This window comes from Strongylocentrotus purpuratus, unplaced genomic scaffold (genome assembly GCF_000002235.5).
Source record: "Strongylocentrotus purpuratus isolate Spur 01 unplaced genomic scaffold, Spur_5.0 spur5_contig_854, whole genome shotgun sequence".
Lineage (NCBI taxonomy): Eukaryota > Metazoa > Echinodermata > Echinoidea > Camarodonta > Strongylocentrotidae > Strongylocentrotus > Strongylocentrotus purpuratus.
In genome coordinates this window covers 286,039-304,636 of record NW_022145562.1, presented here as the reverse complement: position 1 = coordinate 304,636, position 18,598 = coordinate 286,039, and positions in this window count along the sequence as shown.

Below are 18,598 nucleotides of genomic sequence, written 5' to 3'. Positions count from 1 at the left end.
CCGACAAGGGGTAAATAAATAAACAAACAAATAAATAGATGATTTGTAAGATTTTCTAAATTTTCACTCATTGTTAAGTTCACCTTACATGCTGACATGCAAGCATTGTACGTTTAGTTATATCACTATTGATTGATGTAGCCTAATTCAGGAAATCGTTGGTATGTCACCACCAGATAAACTGGTAATTACACTTTGCTGTTGAACCCTATACACCTGTACGGTATTCGGAAGGGTTGTTCACATATATACTTGAGTGAGACAAACCATGCATGTAAAACAATCAAAGAAACGTAGCTGTCGTACCGAAATGTTTGAGTAAAACCGGGCATAGCATATTTAAAAGATTCTGAAATTATCATACAAGATATTAAATAATACATAAATAAATGAAAGCGTCGCTATAGACATTTAAAAAAAAAGCTTATTAAAAAATGTCAAAGTTCTGTAAAGTATATAGAGTCAATATAATGGCAACTTTTTGGGGGTAGCGGTTCTAGAATATTTTTGTTGGGGGGTAGGGATTGCTTACATCCATCCTCTACATATGCATATAATATATATATATATATATATATTAGTATCGATATTTTTGTGTGGTGGGCTTGAGAGCCCCCCTCCCCCCCCCCCCCCCCCCCCCCTCCACAAAAAATTCTAGAACAGCTATCAAATAAGTAGCCATAACAATTATTGTTGTCATGGGTGTTGTCACTGCAAATAGTAACCGTTTCATAGGCAAGTGATAGATTTGCGAGGGGTGTGTGGCTTATATGTGAACTCCCCATACTAAAGGTTTGTTAACGATGCATGGATAGAATGAAATGACTCTACACTATTTATAATAGGAAATACCATTGTGAGTTCATAAAATACTCGACGGATATCCTACACCTCTGTTCCGATGCATGGTGATTAAGATTAGTTTGGATAAGTTTGATGAGTAAAATCGGAAGGAGAAACAAAAAATGTTATGCAATTAACCAAGGCTTCGTAGCAGGTCCATGAATGAACACACACTCATGTAGGCGTGATACTACTTTGTATCCCTTATACATCCCACTATTTCGTTCGATTACAAAGTTGAAATTTATTTTAACAAAAACATTACAGGCACTCAATATGATCGTGTGGAATGCAGGTTACTGAATTTGGACTAATATATCATTTTATATCCCTTTCAATCATTGTATAAAACTTGCAATTACATGTATTGTGGTTTGTTTATATCGATATTAAAGTACAAAATTGTCTTTTTGACTTATGAAAGTGGCTGTTTTTCTTAATCTGGATGAAATCCTGTAGGGAGGTCTTTGCCTCTTGATCAAGATGAGTCATGTTAAATCTGAAAGAAAAATGATGACAGCCTCAAATCCAAGGCTAAAATGTGGTTATAATCTCCATATACCACAACAAGAACAATACTTATCTCACATTCACTCCTATGGTTTCATGACTCAGCCTTATTCTACCACAATTTTTTTTGAATGGCTCGAAGTGGAACGTTCCGATCTATTAAGCGCTTGGAGTGATGACCGCCCCGGGTAATTACGGAACGCCCCTCATCCATGATAACCCACCGTGCGTGATATATAAACAAACAGGGTAGAGACGATTAATGTGTAGATAATATAAGATCTGGGTATAAATGGAGAGGAAAGATTGAAGGAAAGATGTGAAAATATAATGTTTCAAAAAAATCTTGAGACAGAGAGAGGAAGATAGAGAGAGACAGAGAGAGAGAGAGAGAGAGAGAGAGAGACAGAGAGACAGAGACACAGAGACAGAGACACAGAGAGAGCAAAGGGGTAATAAATGGGAGCTTTGATCGAGGGGGAGGGGGGCATTTTCATTTGTCCATCCTATGCTCAATATACCCCCACCCCGCTATTGGACGCAAAATATAGGTTGCCAAAGGTGATCACATAATAAGAGGGTGCAGATAAATGACAATGGGAAGGTAAATCGACGAAAAAGATAGAAGAGAAAGGGAACCTCAGCTCTCCTTTCTCTCTCTCTCAAGGAGACTCAGAGCTCCTCATCAGGGCTCCTTATTATTTCAGTTTGTGTCAAGTAAAGAGACCAAAATACGTTAGTCAGAGTAGTCTTGAATAATTAGCTCTTAATATATGCGTTATGAGTATTCAGGTTCATTTCTTTTCAATGCAGTATGTTATCCGCGGTTTCTCGTGTTACAGTCTAAAATTACCGAACCAAAGACAAGCGATGACAACCTCGGTTTGGCATGCTCAGACAATTTTCAGAATTAATACTCAACGGTTTCTCCTAAATATTCCTGATGAAATGGTGGCCAATGGAGGCATGGTTTATACAAAGCCTTACTAAGTCTATGGTGTATAGTAGAAAATGCTGCGATTTGTTTATTTGTTTGTTGTTGCTGTTGGTGGTGTTTTGGGGGTACCTTTTTCGGGGGGGGGCGGTGCTTTGGACGCTGGTGTATCCAGCGTAGCAATGGGTAAGCGTTCGCCCCTTGTTCTAAAACTCAATGGTACCTGGGAACATTCCGCCTGCCCTCTAAAAGAGATTCCACCGCCCCCGTCGTCCCTGTCGCCCAGCCACCCCTACTTATAATATTCTGGATGCATGTGAGTAGAATATGTGGCTACAAGAATGTTAAACTGTCTTGCATTTCTTTCATGGTGTCTTTTTCTGGTTCGCGGGTCGATCATAAAACTTCACCTTTTTCTTTACCATTCTTGCGACCCTCTTATCTCTTATATTGGTTCATTCAGAATCCTTATCTATCAGTAGGTTCTTAGATGTCTTTTTGCGAAGGCCATATTTTTCTGGATTATATAATGATTCAAAATCCAAAATAATTATTTGGGTTTAACATTTGTCAAATAATATATGTATTCAAAAAGAAATTGCCTCAAAGTCAAACGCCAGAATCCTTTAAATTTAGACCTGTACTGGAATTTGTAACCGTCAATTTTGTACCTCCCCCTTTTATGGCAATATAAAGAACCACAAAAATACTTATATCCTGTAAACTCTGCAGAGGACTGTTGAATGTTTGAGCATACATATCAATCAAGTCGTATGTGTCCACGAACTGCGGCTTCGTAATTTCAAAAGTTATTTCACGCAGTGATAATAACACTTCAATTATTTAGATGGGCCGAGTTCGATTGCACGAATTGAAAGTTGAAGGTTGGGTGAGATGTCTAGCAATGAATGAACATCCATCAATCAGTCAGTCAATGGCTCTTCATATCATCGGCAATAAGCTGTATTACTTCACCATCGGTTTCTGTGCGATCTATAGAGTATAGGAGAATATCTGATGAACCATGAAGCCCAATACATTCTGTTGAGTCTTGATGAAGGTTCTAACTTCAGTCAAACCACATCAACCATTCTGAAATGAAAACCATTCCATCATTCTCGGACACGTTTAACAATGGCGTATCCAGTAGGGGGTGAATCTAGCGCCCCCCCCCCGGGCTTGAAAGCCGTAAGGGAAAATCAACTTCTTTTGTATCTACAGTGCGAAAATTGCCCAGATTGCCCAGACACCTCCCCCCCCCCCCCCCCCGTGAACATATTAATTATACATATCAATATCTTGATTTATTAATAAAAGGGGGGGGACTAGCAGTACCAAATAAATTAGGTTACATGTATCAGATCACGATGGAAATTTATGAAGCATGGATCATATTGACCGGACGATTTCCTTATATATTCAGTGTACATGAGCAAGTTTGCTAAGTCTGACTGAGATTGATATTCAAAGCAACGTATAGAGAACATGCTAGCTTTAAAACTGAATCTAAATTTATCTTCTCCTCTTCCCCATTTTCTCAGTTTACAGATCAACTTATAACAAAGCCAAGAATAAAATCAGTCAAAGTAAATTGTACTTTCCACACAATTACTCACTCTAAATAAACAACTAGTCAGCGGGTTGAGCACAATATAAACGTGTGGTATTCAATGTATTTTGTCTGTCTGATGATGTCATCTTGTGGGGAATGAGAGCGATTTTGGTCGAACCTCGGCTAGAATTTGGCTTTGTGGCAAGCAATGTGCGGTATTTTCAGAAAAGTGCGTTTGTTCTTTGTGGTCCACTTCCATAATTTTATTCTGAAATGTTTGGAGCATGACTAAATCATATCATAATGTAGTTATTCATTCCTCAGGGGTTTCTCTGATCCAGTCACAAAGGATAGGTTATACGGACATTGAATGATTGAATGAAGTTTGATTCATGGTGACTGGAGTATTAGGTTTCATCTCCCCCTCCTTGATCCCCTCCCCTACCCCTTCACTTTACCATCATAGAGCCTTTTAGTGATATCATACATGACAATGTGCGAGGGGGGCATGTCATTGTTATCATAAGAGAAGATTACTAATAGTATTTATGATATGCATTTTTCGTAATTTATAATTTAGTGCCAAAATGCAAACCCTTTCATTGTATAATTCTTCTGATGGGTTTTGAATAATCGGTTGAATATATCTTAAAACAATAATTAAAATAATTAAAAACAATATTTCTTTTCCTTTTGTTTATTCAATATGAGTGGACAATTTTTGTATTGGTTTATTCTTTTTTTGGGGGGAGGGGGGGGGGGGGCGGGTGGCCTTTTCACCCCCGCTCTTACCCATTCCATCACTGATAATTTTGCTAATGACCCCCTCGCGGATGAGTTATTCATTGTATTTATTGTATTATCTTCACGGTTTTAAAGGTAAAGACCAGTAATGGTCATGTGATTGCATTGTGAAAGAAACGTTGTGGAATCGATCAGAAAAGGTTGATCATCTAGCATCTAGCATCTGCAAGGTTCTGGAATCATCAAAATGATAAGAAATTTGGCCCATTCTTCGTAAAGTTAGAAGCACTATACACAGAAAGGTGTATATGGGACTACCCTATATCTCTCACAGACCATGAGAGAAACAAATTTACCAAATATATGAATTAGTAGGTGGTTTCCCCGGCAATTTTTTTATCATCATGTATTAGTCAAAACATATTCTTTCACATGATTGGTAATGAGAGCTTCCATTTCATTTTTTGAAACTGGGGCGTTTCCAATACTGGTCTTTACCTTTAACATTTAGTGCTTATCACTGAATTACATTCAATTGTATTGGTTTGATCAAGTGTTACTCATGATAGGTGCGCCAGTTTAAGATTGATCTCTCTTGATAAAGGCTCACTTAAGTTTCTTCACGTACTGTATTTAGAAATTCTCATGAAGTTCCGCGATAGCTTTGTTTTTAGGAACTTGATGTCAATTAAATGGCTGTTATTATTCGAGCTCACAGCACGGCGTAATTTTGAAAGATTACAGGTCTAGATTATGTGGCTTATTCCTAGACAATGTTTTCTCGTTTCCAATAGTACAGACAGAGGACAAAAAGCCTGGTTTCCAATTGAACTTACATGTAAACAATACTCATCCTACAGCAGTGCAGTGCAGTATTTTTAAAGCATATTCCGAGTCCACGGTCATGACTATATGCATGCACGGAGGGTAATTACCCGTTCCTACTTATAGGAGCTAATATCGTCATATAAATTGATTTGGCAGACCTCTTTCAACCATACTGGTGTATGGTATAACGGTTGAGCTCTGACTGGGGTCATGATATAACGCCAACGTCGAGTACTACCTGATGACTTTATTACAGAGTTTAAAGAGAAGGTTGAGTTCTGGGGAGAGGTGCAAAATAATTTGTAAGTGTTATCATTGTTGTAATGCAAGTGTGGAAGAACAGCAGAGAGAAAATGTTCCCTGAAAAGCATGGCTCTGCAAATGCCTTCATATTCTAAATATGACAAGTAACAGCTTAAAAACGAGGCCCACATTTTAATGCCACATGTTTGTGTAGTCCCATGTACATCTTTCAGTGTACAGTGCTTGTTACTTTACCAAGACTGGGCCAAATTTCTTATCATGTTGATGATTCCAGAACATTGTAGTGCATAATACTTAATTGCTGCGTGATCAACTTGTTCTGAACGATTCCACACCGTTCTTTAATCGCATGACCAGAACTCGACTTTATCTTTAAGCTGCATCGCTCACGAAAAAATGATTTATTCCGTGATTCACCTGGAATTTTATTCAAAGTCAGGTATTTTCAAGGCTACTACATGGTGTTACCGAAAGCATATAATAATGAACACTCACTCACTCATTATGTAAATACAAAGAGAACATCTATTCTAAGCTCGTTATAAATAAAAACATTGCATTCTAAAGTTAGGCCTATTCAATTTTCCAGCTATACCAATGAGTTTGAAAGAAATGATTACGATCGATATTTGGAATATGTTAATTCCATTCATGACATTATGACAGCATTTATGACTAACCAGGAAAAAGGGGTTGCAGTAGGTGTTTATAAAGCATATATTTCTAAAATGCCTCAGGCTATCAAAGATTGCAGATCAGTTATATAAATATATGTTAAATATGTCTTGATTTTTGTTTGTCAATGTATATGGAACATCACTATTAATATTAGATTTCAAGAACAGAAAATGACAAACACATGAGTAACACTGATGCATCTCTTTTGGCTAGCATGTGCTTCAAAATATTTCAAAATAATCTCAGCGGTAGACTTTGCTAAAACAAGCGTAATCTACTTTAAAATAAGCCACACCCACACAATCATACCCCTGAACTCCAGGGAAAACAAGCCGAATGCAGTACTTTTCACATGCCTATAGATTGAAACCTGCAGGCTATGCAATGCATGATGGGAAGGCAGCGTAAGGTGAGTCGGACATGTAGGAAACGAGGGGGTGAGACGGGTGAGTTGAAGTGTGATTCCCCCTCCCCTTGTACCCCCTTCAACCTGTCGCCCCCTCCCTCAGGGGAAGGGGGTTGAAAATAGCCAACCAGTAACTATGTCATCCTGTTTTGATGACATTCGAGTTTTCGTGAATGACGTACATAGTCTGGAAGGGTTAACGATTAAACATCGGGTTAAAATGGTGCTAAGGACATAAACGATTTCTCTCGGTGCTAAAAAGATTTCATATTTGGCTTTTTAACCTCAATCAATCGTTGACTTACTTTTAAGCAGCTACCATTTCTTCTTCTTCTTATATATTACGTTTTATTTAACCTTCCTCCAAGGATCTTCTACTTGTTTCAATTGAGTTGGATTCGTCGTCTTTTCCACTGGTATGATAATGATGTAATATAGACACCTTACAAAATAGGATGTGATTCTAGATAATTTCGTAAAACCACATAACTATATAGATTGTAATGATTGAAATACATGAAAGCAAGTATAAATACAGCAGATGTAAATTTGATATGAAATTTAAATGACCCGTAAAAAGACACAATAATGTTAAAGTTCTTCATTATATCTAAATGTATTCTAAACGGCCTTGTGAAAGGATATGTTTACTCGGGTGAGGAAATGTGACATAATTGCACTTTTCAGGAAACTCGTGAATCAGACTGATTTCACAGAAATTGAACATCCCATGATTTTCCATTCATTCCATAAATAATCTTGATCATGCGACATGATGTTCAATCATAGAGGTTCATCAAAACCATAGATGTTCATCAAAAATGTTTATGCGTCATGATTATGTCCAACGATTGCTACCTCTTGCATGAATATTTCTTTATGTTTTATGTTTACTTACGTCAATATCACAACATCAAGATATTTCGGACATTTTTTAACGCTTTTTTTTTGGGGGGGCGGGCAGGGGGCTATTCTTTTTTTAATAATGTTTATTGTCGTTTTTTGTGCTAAAATATAGTATTGACGTATCGTGCTAATGATGTTTGATGATAAAACCTGTATACCAATGTTGGGAACATTATACATGAGCGACCAACAAAAGAAAATGTTCACCTTTTGGTTGAAACACGGATCTTGGTTGTCACAAATCATGAATTATTGTAAATTGTTCAAACGATTGTGCAATAACAGTTCTTTCAAGAGGGGGGGGGGGGGGGGTACAATCATGTAATTTGTTGTAACCATCTTTGAAAGATAGTCTCCTCGGCTCTCATATTTAGATGACATCGTCGATTAAATCAGAGATGGAATTTTGAAGGTTTTGATAGGCGTCGTTCTGGAAGAACAGGATGTTAAGTAGAGTATAAAAATAAACCACACTGGCCCCTGTCCAGGATACGATACATGGGGGGGGGGGGAGAAGACAACAAAAAAATAGAAGCAAAAAAAAAAGAAGAAGATGAGGTAGAAGTAGAAGAAGAAGAAACAAAAGATGGATAACAAAGAAAAAGGGGCAGAGACAGACACAGCCAGAGAGAGAAAGGAGGAGGGAAGGAGAGAGAGAGAGAGAGAGAGAGAGAGAGAGGGAGAGAGAGAAAGAGAGAGAGAGAGACGGAGAGAGACATATACAGAGACATAGAAAGAGAGACAGAGAGAGGGAGAGAGAGAGGAAGAGACAGGGACAGACAAACAAACGGACATAGGCAGACAGAAAGAGAGAGAGAGACGGAGAGATGGAGAGAGAAACAGAGAGAGAGAGAGACAGAGACAGACAGAAAGAGAGAGACATACAGAGAGAGAGAGAGAGAGAGAGAGAGAGAGAGAAAGAGAGAGAGAGAAATAGACAGCATGTGCCATCAGTGATTACAATGCATGGTAGGTAGATAGCAATCAAGACAGAGTAATAATAGGGCTAGCATAGTAGCCCCGAGGCTTCGGTATTAAATATAGAAGTATGGAAGTATTACCGGATGGATGAGGGTCGATAGTGCAGCAATGGTTATTATAAGCACATTTGGTGAACATTATGATGTACCAAAAATATACCTGTTATAAATCTTGCATGCCTTGTAAGCAAACTAATGTGTTTAGTGAGGTCTGGTAAAATCAATTCAATTCAATTAAAATCACACCTCATTTTAATCTCTTTCTCTGTTCTCATGTATTCGTTTTCCCAATTTGTAAGTTTTCCTCCTAAATCTCGTTTTTTATACTCTTAATTATTTATTTCATTGTCTATTTTCAACATGCTTCCACCTTTATGTTTTTGTTGTTAATGGCCGTTACTGCTTTCTCGGGTATACTTTGCTTTGTTTTTCTATTTTACCCTCCATATTTTTTTTCTGGTTCAACATTATTTTGTCAATTAAATTTAAACGAATCAGGACAAATTTGTAATTGCAGAAGAATGATGCAATTACAATCAAAGGGTTAGTAGCCAAACTTTAATGATATCATCAATCAAGAATAGATTAGGAAATGAAAATGATACCATCTTCTTTCAAGAATCAAATATCACACTCCGTTGGGTGCATAACGTTTGTAATAATGCGGAACAAAACTTTCCGAAGACACTTTATGTTAGTCTGCAACACCAGTCTCCGTTTGGATGATGAGCATAATAACGGATTCGACAACATAAAGTACGTAGCCTGAAACAGGGCGTGAAATATAACTTGCTTATGGTAGCCCTGATAATGATAATGACGCATCAAATTCTCTAAATATTATTTGTAAGTTATAGGCCGCTATTTTTTTTTTTTTTTTTTTTTTTGCATGATGATTAGGCCATGTAGAGGTCTCTCGGCCCATGGTCAATCTGTCTCGACTAGGAAATAAAGCAATATTGTGTATCAGTGCTATACGAAACTGAAGCTTGGGGATGTGAGGGATCTAAGGACCCCCCCCCCCCCTAAAAAAAATCATTGAAAAAAGGGCACCTTAGAAATATGACTTAATTTTTTTCTTTGTAATGTCTATTTGGCAAGACACTGGTCTAATATTTGCCACTCTGTACCCATTTGTAGTAATAATTGGGTACCCTGTGTGAGAAAACAAAAAAGAAGATGAGAACAAGAAAAGAAACAACACATACACTAGTGACTATGTCGTGGATGCTGGAGCACTTTTCTCATGTCATATCTAATAAAGTACAGGATAATGAACACCCGCGTTTAATCTTAGCGCATATGATCAATCCAATTTATTATCAATATTCGTTATTCTCTGTTCCAATTCCCCCATTTTCTTCTCATCTCCTGTAATTATCGGTAAATTTCAAACTACAAACAGCTCTTCATCTCTAGACTAGACTCGTCCAGTCGTCTGCACTAAAGCTGTACTCCATCCATGGTACAGCCCACCTCTCATCACGTAAAGCCGTCTTTAGCTCTCGAGTAGAAAGGCTGGATTGTGTGATATAAATACGATACATCCAATGATAGATTGTATATACAACACTGATTCCTTCTTAACATTTAAAGGGTACGTTCAACCAATCGACAAAACATTGTTTGAAGAACTACGGTACAGCAATAAAACCAATAAACAAAAACAAACAAATTATGAAAATAAATGTCTAAAATATACCGTATGATGAGATTACCGAAGCATGACGCTGATAAAAATGATGATCAGGATTGGTCATTCTCTCTTGGAAGTACAATGAACTGACAATTGTTTATATCTCTTTCTTTGCAATTAACACCACACAGTTTCTAAAAGCTTTAAGGTAGGAGACATTTACACACTTTACCCTCAACATTTGTCTTGCCCTAAACTTGCCTTACCCCCCCCCCCCCCCCCCTTGCAACAACGTTACCGGCGATCGGTATGTGCATCGCTGAAGATGAATGAGAATTGGTAGATGCAGTCGACGTTCCATAAGAGATCATTAACCATACACATGGACAATCCAAATAAACAATTACTTTCAGAACTGACAGTTTAACAAAATAACATGGTACATTGAGTAGTTCTTTTACTTGTCATGGCTCGATTTATCTGTTTATATAATGGAATACTAGATGCATAGATGCTGTGTGTAGAAAGGTTATGGAAATATACTCTGAATGCTGGTATGCGTTACCATCAATTTATGACATAAAAATTTGACGATTACAACTTTTGAAGAGATGATGGTTCTCCTCCCACATGAGTAAGAGGAAGACAAAAGAGGAGAGAGAGAGAGAGAGAGAGAGAGAGAGAGAGAGAGAGAGAGAGAGAGGGAGGGGAGGGGCTTGAGTGAGACGACAAAGACAGAGAGAAATGAAAAGACAAACAAGCAAACAGACAGACAGATGGATGGAAACTAAAATAAAGTGGAAATTCCAGATATTTGTCATGAATGGCGACATTAATTCTGCCAATGTAGTCTTCTTTCTCACACTCTATTGATTAACTTCTCAGAACGAAAAACTCATGAACAGTCTGCGAATCGGTACCAAGACAACGAATAAGGGTTTATTCCTGATACTAGACTAGGTTTAGGTCTGGACTACTTTACCAGACGGATCTCTGTTGTTTCCTTCTCTTCGTAAGCTTGACATGTTGGAGACATTTGCAATGTCATTACTCTCCTCGGGTAAGTTTAGAGTCTTGGGTAGTTATTGATATTACCCTAGATTCTTCAATACATCACCTTTCATCCATAACCCTTACATGGATTTGGGTGAGTGGGGACAGTGGAAATTATGCGACAAAGTATTGCCGTGATCATTCATTATTACAAGTTTTGTTGCCCACCCCTCCCCCAATAATCTTGGATTACCCATATTTTGGAAGCGAGTTGGTTACTTACAATTTATATATCTCATCTATTAATATTTTGTGACAAAATTGCACTTTTACTTTGATAACATTTCCATTTTGGGACCCTCCTCCTCAGACCTTTCGAAATATTTTTAAAAGAAGAAATGTTATTCTTGCAAGACATCACCCCCTGGCCCTGTCTGGTAATTATGTATTTTTAATTGTTTGTATAACGTGAAGTCTTAATGTATGATAATAAGGTAAAATTAATTATTCATAGAAATTAACCGATTATCATGATTATACGATGGCTATTTAAGACTATTATTAATTCATACTCTGCTCATACGAATTCAAATACAGTGCATATGATATCTCAATTAACCAGAAGTGAGTAAAGAAAAGAAAAAAAGGAAAATAATCAGTGTACTATTCCATGTCTCTTAATGTATTATGTTGATTTTGTTTAGTTTGGTTAGAATTCGCTTTTGATCGTTACCGTAAATAAGTCTAAACAAAGTCAATACGAATACGTTTAAGTTGATATAACAGTAGTTAGCACGGTACCATGATGTGATCACAACACATTACATTATCATTACACCCACGTTAGAATAATCTCTTATTACCATCAGAAAGGAAATGGTCTGGTCTGTGATTTCCTTCCAGAACGATCATTGCTTTTCCTACTAATCAAAGTGACATCACTAGATGAAGTTTCACATGTAATGAGAACTGATTATAACCGCACACATACATGACATAATCATACAGGCTTCCAGAACGTTGTTCAAGATAGATATACTGGAGGACTCAACACGGTTTATACCAAGTATCTCATTCTTATGAAAAGGGGGTGTTTTAAGGTTTTTACCAATTTACAAGATAAGATCGTATTCGTTGACACGTTGTTCTACTATTAACGTATACATGTATATTACCGATCGCATTTTAGGGTCTTCATATTATTTCTTTTTGATTCCACGTTTTCGTGTGTGTCATATTTTCTAATGGAAAGCTGCTCAGCTCAAAAGCTGGCATTAATTCATAATTTTACTCAAGCATGGATGGCCTACGGTATAAAGAGACAATAATATGTTATACTGAATTTACGTCTTTTATAGAGTCTCTGTTCATAAATAGAATTTGTAATAATTAATATATTTAAATGACGAAAGCTTCTATCATAATATTTTTTTGACTCACGCCACTGTGGAGTATTCATCAAGTAAGTTGCCTTTAAGCAGGGGTTATAGGCACGAAAATAGAATCGATTGTAAATGGTTTAGTTCACCTCATAATATTAACAATGGGATTTCTTCATTTTTATAAATATATAGAAGAAGAAAAAAAAGATACAGGAAACCGTTCAGTCTACATAAGGATTTAATGTCTCGGTTATTAAATAAAACCGTCTGATCACGTTCTAAATTTGTTGAACGATGTAAGGTTTATGACCCCTTGTCTAATAGTTTTTAACGGTACCCTGGACATCATGATTCACATAACTAGACAATCATGACTAAAACTCTAAGGTATTAAAACCAATCAATAAAACCATTTGTTGTAATATCCGTACAGGCTCCAACCTCAATCATCACGTGATCTAGATTATAACCTCAATGGAAAGCTGTCCACTCTTGTGCTATAATGGGGAAGCACCTGAAATAGTAAGAACATCGGCTATGTCTGGTTGTTGTTGTGTTGATGTTGTTGTTGTTGTTGTTTATAATTTCGTACATGACTCTCGATAAAATTTGATTTTTGTTTTCTTCTTGTTTTTCTTCATACGAAAACTCCCCGACCCCCCTTTTAAAATCCCCTTTATCAACAACAAAGCCTTCAACTGCCAAAAGTATAAGGTATATTCATATCTATAAATATGAATCGTTTTTCCTAATTTGAGCCTTAAAAGGTAAGATGTAGGATACAACGGTGGCTATTCGTGTATATATGATTTGAATACACAACTTCCAGCAAACAGCTGGACGAATCATTGAATGTGGTGTTTGTTGTCACGTGATACCCGATCGTCCAATCAGCTGGATGAATCAATGGCTGTCATGCTTGATGTCACGTGATGAGTGAAGATGTTGGATGATTCAGGGAGCGAGTCTGTCCCCCTTTCATAACCTCAGGAGAAAAGAGCATCCATTATCTCGGGACGAATGAAATATTAGAAATGAAAAGATGGGTAGGATCGAGATACATTCAAACCATTGGACCAAAACTGATAACGAGGGACTCTTTGTCTGGTACGATATTTATGCAGCTTCTGCAATATGTAAGGGATTATTTAGCCCTAGCAATTTAATAAAATAAGAATATAAAATGCACATCTTTGGAGTTTAATGTTTATTTTAAACACAGACAGCACATTTACTTAAAATAATACTGAATAAATAGAAACTGGGAAAATGAAGAGGAATACAAAAAAAACGGGTAAAATGTTTGTAGCCTACACAATCATGATAATAATCCAACTATAAAGGTATGTTTTTAAACCAATTCTTACCCTGCGATTATGATCTAGATGGCTACCCATTGCTTTGTTTATTTAACTACTTGTAGTTTTCAACAAAACATCGTTATTTTTTTCATAGAGAAAGAAATGTTTAATCTTTGTAGTTATCTCGTTTTAAAAGTAAATGTACTGAGTGTTATATTTGTTACATCTAGAACCTCCCCCCCCCCCCCTTCCCTTTTCCCCTTGCCTGTCAAAGCGTCAGGATAAAGGGGATGTTATGTCCTGATTTACTTGATAGACCTGAAACTAAAGAGAGTCCCAAAGCGTCTGACCTTACAGATTGATGAATCACCAGACTAGCAGTCTACCGCTTTAAACAAATTCATTTTATAAACAAAAAATAACTCTCAAAACTACCCTTTTTTGTCTTCGGTCGACGCCTGAAACTAAAAGGTTATAAAGTGCACAGACATGAACGAAATAAAGACACAAACTTCATTGTTTTAAACTTCATTTGTGGATGAAGCCTCGGGGGATGAGCAAATAATTCTCGTCAAGTTGAAAGGAAGTTTTTGTCTCGAGTTCTGGCCAAGGAATTTCTGAGTGATGGAATTTTATCAAAATATAGACATGTTCCGTCATCTTAATATCTCCCCATTCATGATCATAGGGTATGCTATGAATCAGCGATATCATATACCAATGTCATGCTCACCTAACATTTTGTTCTATGCAGTTCCTTAATTCTGTTTAATTGTCCTATATCTGCTTGTGTTTTTGTATCTTTTATATTCAAATTATTAATATTTTAGTGTGCCAGTGGAATAGGGGTTTGCTTTGTGATACCCCCCCCCCCCAAAAAAAAAAAGAAGTTGTATATATGATAATGCATCTAGTCCATCTAGTGTAGTTCATTGGATAGTAAATAGAATGGTCACCATCTCATACAAACATCGGAGCAGGAAGACACCTCTAGACAAAGAGTAATATCACATATGAAGGACTTCAGAACAAGTTTTGGGTGCTTGTCAATGCCATAGTGGATATTAAAACTTGAACTTGTCATCTAGAATATTATCATTGCATTCTTTTTTTAGATTTGTCTATCAATGGTATGGGTAGATTTCCACCCTCCCCTTTTTTCTCACGATCCAAAACGATTTGATGAAATGCGGATAACTGTAACAATTAAAAATGACATGTGGATGCAAAATTATACAAAATCAATTATCAACATTGTTTCTATTATTTCTATCGCATATCAAAGCCTGTGTAAGTGTGTATGTAATCAAGACATCATGTTTGCATGCAGACTACAATTTTCAAACTTTTATAAACTTGAAGTATCTCGTTGGAAACACAATCGGTACTTGCTCATTTCTTGGTATCAATTTTAAAAACATATGTTGCAGCACTGGGCAAGATTGTGTAAAGTAATGATATAAGTTTAGACGTGGCCATTCTTAAAAGCATTGACTGTGAAGGCTACCTATCACACTTGAAATCAAGTTTTAATGAAGAATAATAATTTTTTGTTTAAATAATTCCCCGGCACTTCAATAGAAACTATTATGATTCACGTGGGACTTGAACGAAGGCCACCGAAGATGAGCACCATTCGTCATTGCTACATGTATACGATTATGTATAGCTATCTAGTATACTCTTTTGTCTTGCATGTATTGTATCATTATACAAAATTAATGTTTGTCTCACTAAGCAGGTCTTCTAATATCACTCCTTTCAATATTTTTCCTTGACATTTCAGCTAATTTTATCGCAAACTTGTACTCTTTCCTGTCGTGTGTTTTTTGTTTAGTATAACCAGGAAGCTTCCAGGTATATTAACCAACTTGTAGTCGGTTGTATTTGGGACCTCCAAGAACAAGCAAATAGTTATCCCCAGGTACTCTTGTGTAAACGTAAATATAACAGGGAAGGTGTTTACGAAAACATGTTACAACCTTGAAAAAGCACTTCCACAAGGCATAGCTTGACACCAGCATCTTGGTTGTTGTTGTCGTTATCATACTGTATAGGGCACATTGTTTTGAAAATTGATAGTTACAATCAATTCATTGACTACATTGAGCCAAGTTACACTACCTTGTCATCTAATGTTTACAGTAACCGTATATAGCTTAATACAGATACCTATTGGAAGCCTAAGTTATTCCCTTTTCCAAAGCGTCGGCAATGAAAACTGAATATTCAAAATCAGAGAGAGAGAGAGAGAGAGAGAGAGAAAATTTTCTGCCGAAAATAATATTGCATCTCCGAATTCACATCCATGTGTTTCTGTTTTCTTTTTCCCCATCATTACATTGTTATCATGGCTCTTACCTTTGTCGTTCATGGGCTTTGATCAGAGCCAAATATTTGTAATATTGGTATCGTCTTTGTTCTGTGGTCCTTGACGTACAGGATGAGAATATACATAATGTATTATCCATCTCTCTACTCGGTCAGGAGATCATTCATGTAATGGGTAGAACAGATGGTTGGAGGGAGATCGACGGATAAGGTGGATGGATGCAGGGGAAATCAATGGAGAGAGAGGGAGAGAGAGAAAGAGAGAGAGAGATAGAGAGAGAGAGGAGGAGAGAGAGAGAGAGAGTGAGAGAGAGAGAGAGAGAGAGAGAGAGATAGGGTGGTGAGAGAGAACTCAACAGATATGAATATATGAATAAAAGATTTACGAAAATATGACTTTTAAAAATAAATGCAGGTAACAGCGGGGATACATGCACGACCAAATGGGACATTGAAAGGAGAGAAAATTACAAAGAGGATGAGGGGAGAGGTCGAAAAAATTAAATATATAGATGATAATATATTATTAAAGGAAACTGACATTTTAATAAAAAAGAAATAGGAGAAATAGATAAACGACAACAGGAGAGACGTATAGGAAAGAGAGAGAGACGGGGACATATTAGAGAGAGAGAGAGAGAGAGAGAGAGAGAGAGAGAAAGAGAAAGAGATAGAGGGGGGTGGGCGAGTCCCCTTTTCTGATACAGATTTAAAAAAATAAGAATAGGTAGTATGCTTATTTTAAAGCTTATCTGCCATAGTTTACAGGAGGGATTAGATCGCCCTGCAAGGTCACTGGACAGGTGGTTATCTCATCAATTCAGCTCTCAGTTAACATAAGAAAAAGAGGATCATGGGGGACCAATGGTCACCGATTAGGCATTGTTTGTTATATAGAGGGCGCAAGTAGCTACAAGTAGTGCAGTGGGCACAAATTCAGGGTTATTATGCGCCCGCGCATAAGAATGCGCCCATTATATCAACATTGGCCGTTTAAATATAGTTGTATATGAAAACAGACAGGTGTACCATGCTGAGCCATAGTAATAAAAGTAAGAACGTAATATCCATGTAAGATTTAGCATGAAATTCAAGATTTTCTTGAAACTGTAAGTAAATTATTCTTATTTCCAATAATTACCATGGCTTCAAACAATGAGATGATGATATACAAGAGAAGAGGTGACTACTCCCTAAGGACTGGACGCCAGACTAGACTAGACAAAGATGATGTCCTATTGAAGTTTCCGTTTTGAAAATGAAACACTTCCGAAAGGAGCAGAATGGTTAGCTGCTAGTGGCTATCGAGTATAATGTACATTAAACTATTTACGAACCACTGTACGAGTATATAATTTAAGGTATTACATTGGCTGTAGCAAGTGACCAACGAACAGTATATATATTGTATTTATAAACAAGTTAAAAAACAAGAGTTGCTGGAACAGCGACAGCCAGTTATATAACCTTTCATATAACATGAATGATAAATCCACTATTTTTATTCATGTACAAAATATATTCAGGAAGAGATTTGGAAGCAATTTGGAAAGGTTGATTGTTTAGTATGCATATATTAGATTTGATGTATACTGTGAAGTCTGTTATCTATTTCTTGTCACATATCGAATATGATGGTATTTAGACCGTTCTTCTATTTCATATGTACATAAACTTAATCTCCTCTTTAACGATAATGCAAATAACAAACTAACACCAATAAGTTCCATTATCAACATACAGGAAATGATTTTTCAAAATGTAGATCATCGAATCCCAGAACATTGTGCAGTAAGGAAGAATGCGGAATAACCATATTTCAAACGACGAATCATCCTGCCACCATCCTGACACTATCATTAATAGATCGGCATCTATTAATGTTAAGATGTCTAGTAATTGTTATCGTGATTTGTAGCAATAACACTAATTATAGTTTTATTGTGCATTTGAATATGTTATCTGCATGCCAAGGGAGTTTCAGCTAATGTTCAGGCAATAACATGTTTTCCGCTTCCTTTTTGGCACGGTATAGAAATCTGTCAGGAAATTGTACTCATTGTTTGTGAATTCATTTTGTTATTGTAATTTGTATACGAATCTTTGAATATTGTGCGGAAAACAGGGACGAAATCATTGCGGAATTGAGAAAGTCATAAAACTGATAAAAATGTATTGTACGTTATGTCAAGGAAGTGATTGAGACCGTGGACTGCGCTGGTAGTTCCATGATTGAGATGGCATAACGACGCCCTTTCTACATGTACACACATGATACAATAATATTCCCCATTTCAAAAACAGTCATCG